Below are 11,079 nucleotides of genomic sequence, written 5' to 3' on the forward strand. Positions count from 1 at the left end.
CCTAAGTGGTTGTTAGCAGGTGAATGGATAAAGAAGATGCGACACACACACACACACACACACACACACACACACACACACTGGAATATTACTCATCCATAAAAAAGAAAGGTATTGCCATTTGCAACAACATGGATGGACCTTGAGGGCATTATGTTAAGTGAAATAAACCAGACAGAAAACAGCAAATACCATATGATTTCACTTATATGTGGAACCAAAAAAACAAAACAAACATACAAATAAAACAGAAAAGAATCATCAATACAGAGAACAAACTGGTGACTGTCAGATGAGTAGGGTTTGGGGGGATGGGCAAAATAGCTGAAGGAGATTAAAAGGTATTAACTTTCAGTTATAAAAGAAATGTCATGGGGATTAAAAGTACAGCAAAGATAATGCAGTTAATATTGTAATAATGTTGTATGGTCACAGCTACACTATTATGGTGAGCATAGCATAATGTAAAGAATTACTGAATCACTATATTGTATACCTGAAACATTGTATGTCAACTATACTTCAATAGATTCAGCCAGTTTAAATATAAAGTTAGATAATTTTTTTAAAAAATGTACACTCAGGTAAACATCATCAATATATTACTATCACCCCCAAAATATCCCTATTGACCCTTTGTGGTCATTCCTATCCTTGCCACTGTGATCCCAAGCAACAATTAATTTGCTTTCTTTCATTGTAGTTTTTGGCACTTTTCTGATGACAAAGTATATTAAGCTTCTTTTCATGTATGCATTTGCATCTGGTATTTTTCTTGGTAAATATATTCTCAAACTGTTTGCCCATTTTATAAAAATCAGTTGTTTGTATAGTTACTATTGTTGCAAGAACCTTTTTCTAAAAATAGATTTTGGATATGAATTCCCTGAGTAACACATATTTTGCAACTATTTTCTCGGATGTCTTGACTTTACGTTTTTGTAACAGTGTCTTTCAGAGTGAAGTGTTTTAATTTTAAGGAAAAGTCTAAGATTTTTCTTGCATATTTGTGTTTCTCCTCATTTTTAAGTAAAAATTTTTATATCATGTGAAGTAACACTTGAGGTCCATTACTTCCAATGTACATATCTACTGTTCCAGCAACATTTGTTGAAAAAATATCTTTTCTCTCTTGAGTCTGGTTAAAATCAATTGTTCACATAGTGTGCATGTATCTCTGTTTCATTGATTTATCCTCATGCCAATGCCATGCTGTCTTCATTATTGTAGTTTTATAGCAAATCTTGAAATCAGGGAGACATATTCTGTTCTTCTTTTTCAAAACTGATATGGCTGTTTTAGGTATTTGTATTTTCATATACATTTGATATTCAGCCTCTCATTTTCTTCAAAATGTTGTTGGAGTTTTGGATTTCATCATAATTTATACATCAATTTGAGAATTGCCATCTGATATAAGTTGGTTTTTAATTTTTCTCAGCAAAGTTTCTTTTTTGTATGTTTTATATTTATGTCTATGTACTTCATGTTTTTGGTGAAAACATAAAAGATATTTGGAAAATTTAATTTACAATTTCCTTGTTAGTATATAGAAACACTACTATTAGATATTGATTTTAAGTCTTGTAAGTATACTAGGCTCCTACTAGTTCTGGTAGCATTGTTATAAACACTAGGATTTTCTATTTATTTTTGCGAATAAAGAAGGTTATCAGGTAGCCCACTTTTTTTTCAAAGTTTCCCTCACCTCTTCTTGCAGCCTTCTGGGGATACCTACCTTAATCTTGAGTCCCTTGTTCTTGTCATTAAACAAGTATGCTGTTTGGAGCCCATCATTACTTTTGCAGACCTCAAGAGAAGAATCACTTCTTATTTGCTGGTTTTTATTGCTTGATGTTGGCCCCTCAAGTTTTACCCATCAGTGGAGCTCTGATAATGCAGAAAGGTGTGTCAGATCCTAGTTTTTCCACTGCATCAGTCCTTTGTGTTTGTTGTTGTTGCTGTTGTTGCTGTTGTTGTTGTTGTTGTTAGTTTTATTTTTATTTAGTAAGCATTTTTAAATTTGGGAAATAATTAACACAGGACAAAATTGACCATTGTAAGTGTACAACTCAGTTGTTTTTAGTGTATTTAAAATGTTGTGCATTGATTACCACTGGCAAATTCTTGTACATTTTGATTACTCCTCTCCCCCTATAAAATCCCATGCACCCATTAGCGGTAACTATGTTTACCCACCTCCACTAAGGCCTTGACAACCACTGATCTACCTTCTGTCTCTATGGATTTGCCTATTCTGTACAGCTCATATAAAGGAAGCAATACCATATGTGGCATTTTGTTACTGGCTTATTTCATGGAGTATGATGTTTTCAAGGTTCATCCATGTTGTAGCACTTATGAGTACTTCATTCTTTTTTATGGATGAAAAATATTCCATTGTATAAATTGTAATCAGAGGGTGGATTGTGCAAGAATCCAGGTCATCTATTTTTTGGTGAATATTTTTGATTCTCACAATCTGTACAATACAGAAGAAGTGAGGCTACATGAATTCTGCAGCTAAATTATAAATATGCCATAATTTTTTGCCTTTGTTTTAGGATGCTTGCTCTTAAAAACCAGCCACCATCCTATAAAGAAGCTTGAAGAGTCCATGGGAGAAATGTTCATTCCCAGTGTGGCAACACCGAGAGGACACATACAGGCATTCTGGTCAAAAACTCAGCTAAGACTTCAGCTGACATCTAGCATCAACTGCCAGACAAGACAGTAATGATATTTCCAGATGATCACAATAAAGGCTGAGACATCACCAGTGTTTGAGTTTTCCCAATGATGTTATAGAATACAAGCAGCCCATCTATAGTGTTCTCTCTCTGAATTTCTGGTTTGGAAATGCGATAAAATGTATTGTATACAATAAAATACAAAAATATGATTGTTTTATATTTCTAAGTTTGCTGTTTATTGGTATACAGCAATAATATCTTGAGCATCTTGCCTTACTTTTTTTTTTTCAGTAATCATCAGTGTATACAAATGAAAAGAGATTTTATGTTTACAAAAATATCCCTTCACAGCCAGCAACTTAAGAGTAAAAATCAGTGGTAGCAATTTTAAAAGACAAGGAGGAAAGGTTAAAGCAAGAAATAACAGGGTAACAAGAAACGAGGAAGGTGCAAATTCAACTTCCAAGGGATTCTAGCTTCCTCAGCAATTTTTAAAACATTTTCAAACTCTTCAGTGTTTATTGGAATGGTATAGATAACAATCCATTGTTTATCTATTTATGTCACGGTACAATTTCTGTCCAGCTGAACTTTTGTATTTCATATATATGTGTATGTATATGTGTGTGTGTGTATATATGCATCTATATATGTGTGTGTGTATATATGTATATATGTGTAAATATATGTGTATGTGTATATGTGTATATATATGTATATATACATACACACACACACACATCCTCTCTGCTTTTTTACCCTACTATTTTGACCACTACCTCTATTACATACACAATATTCCACTCAAAAAAAAGGGCAAAGACAGGCTAAAAACTTCAGGTATTATTGAGTATGCCCCAAAAGGCTAGCAATCTGGTTGAGAAACTATGGATGGAAAGATAACTTCATATTAAAAATGAGGTGGGAAGAAAAGGGGAGGAGACTGGATGGGTGGAATTTAGAAATATTTTTATAACAGAGCTTTAAAACATTTATCAATAGAAGTTCAGACTATAAAACAAAAAGTCTGAGATACCTTGATCTAAGTGTAGATGGACATGTTTGAAATTATGGGTCAGTTTCCCCGCACATATCCTGGTAGCTCCAGAGACTCACAGATCTAGGAGTAATCTGTTTGAAAACAAAAACCACTGAATTAATCTATGCAGTCTTGTTTGGCTCCAACACTCACTTTATGGCTAATAAGCAATTACTAATACACAGGAGAATGCGCTGAAGTGCACATGAACTTGGGTGAAGTCTTGCAGACAAGCAGAATAGTTATCAGTATGCTTAATATGCTTTAAGTAAGAGAAGAATTCAAAGTTCCAAAATATGTGCCCATCTGCCCCATGCCCCATGACATCTGTCAGTGATGTTTACTGCCCAAGAGAAATGGCACAATTGAAATTAAGTCTAGCAGGGATCACAAAGAACAAGTCAGTTTTAACCAAGCTCCATGTCTTGTCTAACAGACTGGTCTGCTGTGACAAGGATTCAGTAGACAGTGCTGAATTCCAGTGAGGCAGTGTAGTAGTCCCTTGTGACAGTCTTATCTGTAACTGAAAGGTGGTTAGGTAGAATAGAATCCAGTCCAATAACCATTCAAATGGTACTGGTTAACAGAGCACTGTCAATCTGAGTGATATTTCTGAAGTTTTGTCTCAGGGTTGCAACCTCCACCCTATCCTATCCACATCAATGATTTAGATGACCATATGTAAATATGTCAAAAGGAGAGACAAATATGCTAGATGACAGCATGAGGATTTCAAAAATCTCTGGCAAGCAGGAACAAGACATAATTCCAATAATATATGATTTAACAAATATTTACTTGAGCTGGTGAATCCAATACTATAAAGACTAGAAAAAATATATTTTAGCAGATAAAAATCACTACAGATTTTGAGGCACAGTAAATTCAGTGTAAATTGGGACAGTGTAAACTAGAACACCATTTTTGGTGTTCACGTCCAATTCGGAACAACTCTTAAGGATGCAGCAAAGGATAAAGGAGTAAATTGAGCTTTGTAATAAAAGTTGTGTAATAGTATTTACATAACAGATAAATAGTATCTATAAAATGGAATTCCATGCGGCATTGAAAATTCACTAAATAAAGCTACATGTAACAGTATTAATGAATCTCAAGAAGTATATAATATTTAGTGAAAAAATTTCAAATTATAGAAAGATAGAATATAATTTCACTTATACAATTATCCAAAACTGTCAAAACTGTAATATATTGCTTCAGGATAAAAGTGTAGGTACTTATTTTTTAGAAAGAATGACAATCACATCCTAAAGGCCAGTAGATGCTTCTGATGAGCACGTAGTGAAGAGTATCAAAGAAGCATACACTAAATGTAAAAATATATTTTTTAAAACTGTGTGCTTGGTGAATGCATTTCACTGAAATTTTACCTTTTATTTCTCACAAATATTTAATAAATACACTTTTGCCACTTTTACTATTTGGTAATGGTAATTGTAAAAAACAATTGCTAAAATCTTAGGATGTCTAGAAACCTTGTTACATGACTTAATGATTAAACACCCTTTCGCGGTGAGGTTTTGTTAGGATAATTTCACCTCAGTTATTGGGAACTTATCTTAAGAAACCTACTTTGGTAACACAAGAGTTACCAAAAGGCATCTGAATAGCCACCAAAATCTTAGGAAAATGCAATATGACTCAGGATGTTGTGCAGGTCTGGGGACCTAGGGAACTCAGTATCCTTGCAGCATTTAGGACACACTGTCCCCACTCTAGATTTCCTCCACTGCAGGCCCCAGCTGATTTCTGCCTCTGCTTACTTTGTACTACCACATACCTGGCTCTGCATGCCTTCCCACCTCCATCTAGATATCCCCAGAGAAAGCTTCTGATTGGCTGGGAGACAGGGTCCAATACAGACTGTCCCTGAAAAAAGGCCACTTCCTACACTTTGGGGAATCAGAACTTCTTTCAAGTCAAGCCCTCTCCTTTACCCACTTAGTAAAGCAGAGTCATCTTTTGTTTTCCACAAACGGGGATTGCAAATATAGCTGTCATTCAAAGAGTCATGCCCTGCCATAGGGATACATATATTAGTTATTAGGAAAAAATGGTCTATAAGGTCATTCTTTTTTTTTTTTTTTTAATGTTTATTTATTTTTGAGAGAGAGAGAGAGAGAGAGAGAGAGAGAGAATACAAGCAGGGGAGAGGCAGAGAGAGAGGGAGACACAGAATATCAAGCAGGCTCCAGGCTCTGAGCTGCCAGATCAGAGCCTGACGTTGAGTTTGAACTCACAAACAGCAAGATCATGACCTGAGCCTAAGTCAGATGCTTAAGCAACTGAGGCACCCAGGTGTCCCTATACGGTCAATCTTTTAATCTTGAAATTTAATAAATATCACTTTTCCAAAGCTAAAGCCATACATTATCCATCAATTTTTTATGACCCATATCATTGTATATAGTGTTCTACAAATATATCAACCTAATGCTTGGTAAACGTAATAATTAATAAACGTACATTTAACCAAATGAATTCATGTAGTTATCGAAGATTATTATGCTTGGAAGATACTAGTAATTAACATATAAGTCCCTTCTTTGTTTTTTGAACAATGGTTGATCTCATGAACACAAAAAAATACTCCCCAAAAAAGCTTAAATGTGAGACCTACAAACAACAAAATCCTAGAAAAGAACACAGGCAATAACTTCTTTGACATCAGCTGTAGCAACTTTTTTTCTAGATAGGCCCCTTGAGGCAAGGGAAACAAAGGTAAAAAACAACTATCAGCACTACCAACTATCAAAATAAAAGTCTTCTGTACAGCAAAGGGAACAATCAACAAAACCAAAAGACAACCTATAGAATGGAGAAGATATTTGCAAATAACATATCTGATAAAAGGTTGGTGTCCAAAATATATAAAGAATGTATAAAACTCAACAGCCAAAAAGTGATTAATCCATTTAAAAAAATGAGTGGAAGGGGCGCCTGGGTGGCTCAGTCGGTTAAGCGGCCGACTTCGGCTCAGGTCATGATCTCGCGGTCAGTGAATTCAAGCCCCGCATCAGGCTGTGTGCTGACAGCTCAGAGCCTGAAGCCTGTTTCAGATTCTGTGTCTCCCTCTCTCTGACCCTCCCCCATTCATGCTCTGTCTTTCTCTGTCTCAAAAATAAACGTTAAATTTTTTTTTAAATGAGTGGAAGACATAAATGGACATTTTTCCAAAGAATACAAACAGATAGCCAACAGGCATAAGAAGAGATGCCCAACATCATTCATCATCAGGAAAATGAAAATCAAAAGTACAATGAGATGTCAGAATGACTAAAAATCAACAATGCAAGAAACAACAGGTGTTGGTGAGAATGTGGAAAAACAGGAACCCTCTTGCACTGTTGGTGGGAATGCAAACTGGTGCAGGCACTCTGGACAACAGTATGGATGTTCCTCAAAAAGTTACAAGTTGAACAATCCTATGACATAGCAATTTTATTACTAGGTATTTACACAAAGAATAAAAAAAATACTAATTCAAAGAGATAAATGCACCACAGCATTTATAGCAGCATTGACTACAATAGCTAAATTATGGAAATACCATGTGTCCATCGATTGATGAATGGATAAAGAGGTGATATGTATACACAATGAAATATTATTCAGCCATAAAAAGAATGAAATCTTGCCATTTGCAATGACATAGATGGCGCTAGAGAGAATTATGCTAAGCGAAATAAGTCAGTCAGAGAAAGACAACTACCATATGATTTCATGCACATGTGGAATTTAAGAAACAAAACAAGTGAGCAGAGGGAAAAGAGAGGAGGGGCAGAGAAAGTGGCAAACCAAGAAACAGATTCTTAAATATAGAGAACAGACTGATGGTTACCAGAAGGAAGGTGGTTGTGGGGAATGGATGAAATAGGTGATGGGGATTAAGGAGTGCACTTGTGATCAGCATTAGGTGATGTATGGAAGTAGTGAATCACTGTATTGTACACCTGAAACTAATATTACACTGTACGTTAACTAATTGGAATTAAAAAAAAACTTTATTTTTTAAAGTTTATTTATTTATTTTGAGAGAAACAGAAAGGGGCAGAGAGAGAAGGGGAGAGAATCTGAAGCAGATTCCATGCTGACAACAGAGAGCCTGATGCCGGGCTCAAACATGAGCCATGAGATCATGACCTGAGCTGAAGTCAGACGCTTAACTGACTGAACCACCCAGGTGCCCCTAAAAAAACTTTAAAAAAAATCAGTCATTAAATACAAAAATGGACTCAAGAACTGTTCTATATTAAAACAGTCTAAGGAGACATGACTATAAAAATGGCATTAGGATAAATGATGAAATGAGAATAGGATCTGCAGGTGTATTGATGTTTATTTCTTGATTTTGATAACCATTCTGTGATTAATTCAGGTAATTTTCTTGCTTAAGGGAATACACACTGGATTATTCAGGAATAAGATGGCATCTTGCATCATTCTACAACTTAATCTTTTTTTAAATACATGTTTGTTTATTGTTGAGAAAGAGCACGAGCTGGGGGAGAGGCAGAGAAAGGCAGGGACAGAGGATCCGAAGTGGGCTGGGTGCTGACAGTAGAGATCCCAGTGCAGGGCTAGAACTCAACAACTGTGAGATCAGGACGTGAGCTGAAGTTGGCCGCTCAACCAACTGAGCCACCCCAGTGCCCCTCTACAGTTTAATCTTAAATGGCTCAGAGAAGAAATGATAACAGAGAAAGAAAGTGGATGGGGTGGAGAGAGGGGACAAATATAGTGAAATGCAAACATGTGGAAGAATCTGGATGAAAGGATTCCACAGATTTTTATACTACTGTTTTTTTTTAAGTCTGAAATTACATGAAGATATTTTTTAAATGAAAAATATTATTCAGATTTACTGGTAATTATGAGACTGGGTTCCTGTACTCTTGATTCTACTTCTGCTAGTTTTTTGGGGTGCAGTCCCTTCCTAAAGCCCTGTTGCTGACTATACATCTTCTGTTCAGACTCTAGTTAGAATCTCCCCTCAGTGTTTCTTATTTGATGCTTTGAAAGTCTCTGTTCTGCAAAAGCTTATATCCATACTTGCTAGAACTATGCATAAAATGAAAACAAATAGACATATCATGGTTCAATTGCATTTTATAAACATTTTTTGGAGTTCTTCAAGCACATATTTATAAACTATTTGGTCTACATGAAATAGTTGAGGATGCTAGATATAAGATATTAGTTTTAAGAAAGTCAAAAAATTTTTGATATATTTGCATAATACACAATTATATGCTGTTAATGTGTGTGCCTTTTGGACTCATTTCAAAAGTGTTTGCCCTGATTTCACAGTATATCACAACAACCTAGCTTAAAATAATATGTGAAGGTTGTGGAGCTCTTCCATTTTGTTTGCAGAGAAACCCATATAGTAATTCTCTATGGGGTGAGGAAGAAATTCAAGTGGAATAATTTAATCTAGAAATACCATGTCTAAGGGTGCCTGGGCGGCTTGGTTGGTTGTGTCTGATTCTTGATCTCAGCAGAGGTCATGATCTCATGGTTTGGTCGAGCACCGTGTAGGGCTCTGTGCTGCAGCATTGAACCTGCTTGGGATTTAATCTCTCCCTCTCTGCTTTTCCCCCCCTCATGCACATGCTCTCTCTCTCTTCGCTCTCTCTCTCTCTCTCTGTCTCTCAAAATAAACAAATCGACTTAAAAGAAAAAAGAAATACCATGTTCAGTACTGGCTAAGCAGTAATTAAGTACTCTAATCCTCATTTCCTTCATCTATGTACTTACTTTCACCATCAAATGAACATTCCATAAAGAAACAAAAAGGAGGGGTTTGAACCTGTAATGTTGTGGGAGTTAGAAGCCTAGTGTATTTGAGAGGAAATAAACATACCAAGTGTTATTCATTATCCTTTTGATCACCCAACAAATAATTGCTAAGTTGAACTTGTATGAGATAATGTGATAGACTCCGGTGTTACATAAAACAGATAATCATTGCTGTCATTGAGCTTACTGTCTTCTGGGCCACTGAAAGAAAATAATAACAATAATAATAAATAAAATCTAAGAGAAATGGATATGTTGTCAAAAATAATGAATGTGATAGATGTCATGAAAGTAACTTTTTGGGAATAAAGATGATATTGTCAGGGAGATATGGTAGAACTATGTTTTGCATGCCAGACTGAGAACTTTACATTTGATGGGCATGTCATCAGGGTCCTTTTAGATTCCTAAGTAGGACAGCAAATTTTATGGGCTTCAATGTCATCTGTAAAATAAGGGGTTTGAGGTAATTTTCAAAAGTACTTCTGGCCTGGCATTCTCTGGCTTTACCACAAATAATCATGCATGAAAGACTTTGGAGGCAGAGGCGGATCAGATGTGTATTCTGTTGATAAGTGGTAATGGCAGTGACACTACAACATATGCCAGAATGCTGGGGAATTAGTTGTCTGTGAGGAGGATTTTGGGAAACTGAATGAGGAAATATATGAGGATCAAATGAGATCATGTATGTAGAAGTTGTTTGAAAAAGAAAACACAATGGTCTATACAAGTGTGTCATTATTTGCAAAGCTGACTCTTTAGTACATATATACATACAAGAGCATCTTAGAGCTTTTTGACTATAAGGAACTTTATAAATCTAAGGAGTTATTTTTAAAGAGAACAAAAATAGTACATGATAGTGGTTTGAAGTCTGCAAGCTAAGTGGCCTATAAGTAGGCTTAGTCCTCCAGAATGAAATTCTTAAGGGACAGGGATGGATCACAATCTCCAGCACAGTTTGAAAAAGCATATTTTATTCATTCATTCATTCATTCATTCATTCATTCATTCAATTAATTTATGTTATTTATAGTGTCTATTTTATTTAGCATTGTTTCAGAATAATTGAAAAAAATTAATGTTTTTTTTTTGAAAGAGAGAAAGAGAAAGAGAGAGAGTGTGAATGGGGGAAGGGAAAAGAGAGGGAGACAGAATCCAAAGCAGGCTCCAGGTTCTGAGCTGTCAGCATAGAGCCCAATGTGGGCCTTGAACTCACGAACCATGAGATCATGACCTGAGCCTAAGTCTGACGCTTAACTGACTGAGCCACGCAGGCACCTCGATAATTCCAATTTCAGTAAATATAATTATCTTTTTAAAGAGTTTGATGAGCTTTTAAAAAAAATAGCATCAAGGTAAAATTGCACATATTTAAGGGATAAAGTTTTATGTTTTATTAAGTTTTGACATATTATGTACCTATAAAACTATCACCACAACAAAGTAGTGAACACATTAATTACTTCCTAAAGTTTCTTGGTGCCTCCTTATAATCTCTTCCTTGATTTCCCTCTCTCC

Source organism: Leopardus geoffroyi, chromosome A3, assembly GCF_018350155.1.
Source record: "Leopardus geoffroyi isolate Oge1 chromosome A3, O.geoffroyi_Oge1_pat1.0, whole genome shotgun sequence".
NCBI classification, from domain to species: Eukaryota; Metazoa; Chordata; class Mammalia; order Carnivora; family Felidae; genus Leopardus; species Leopardus geoffroyi.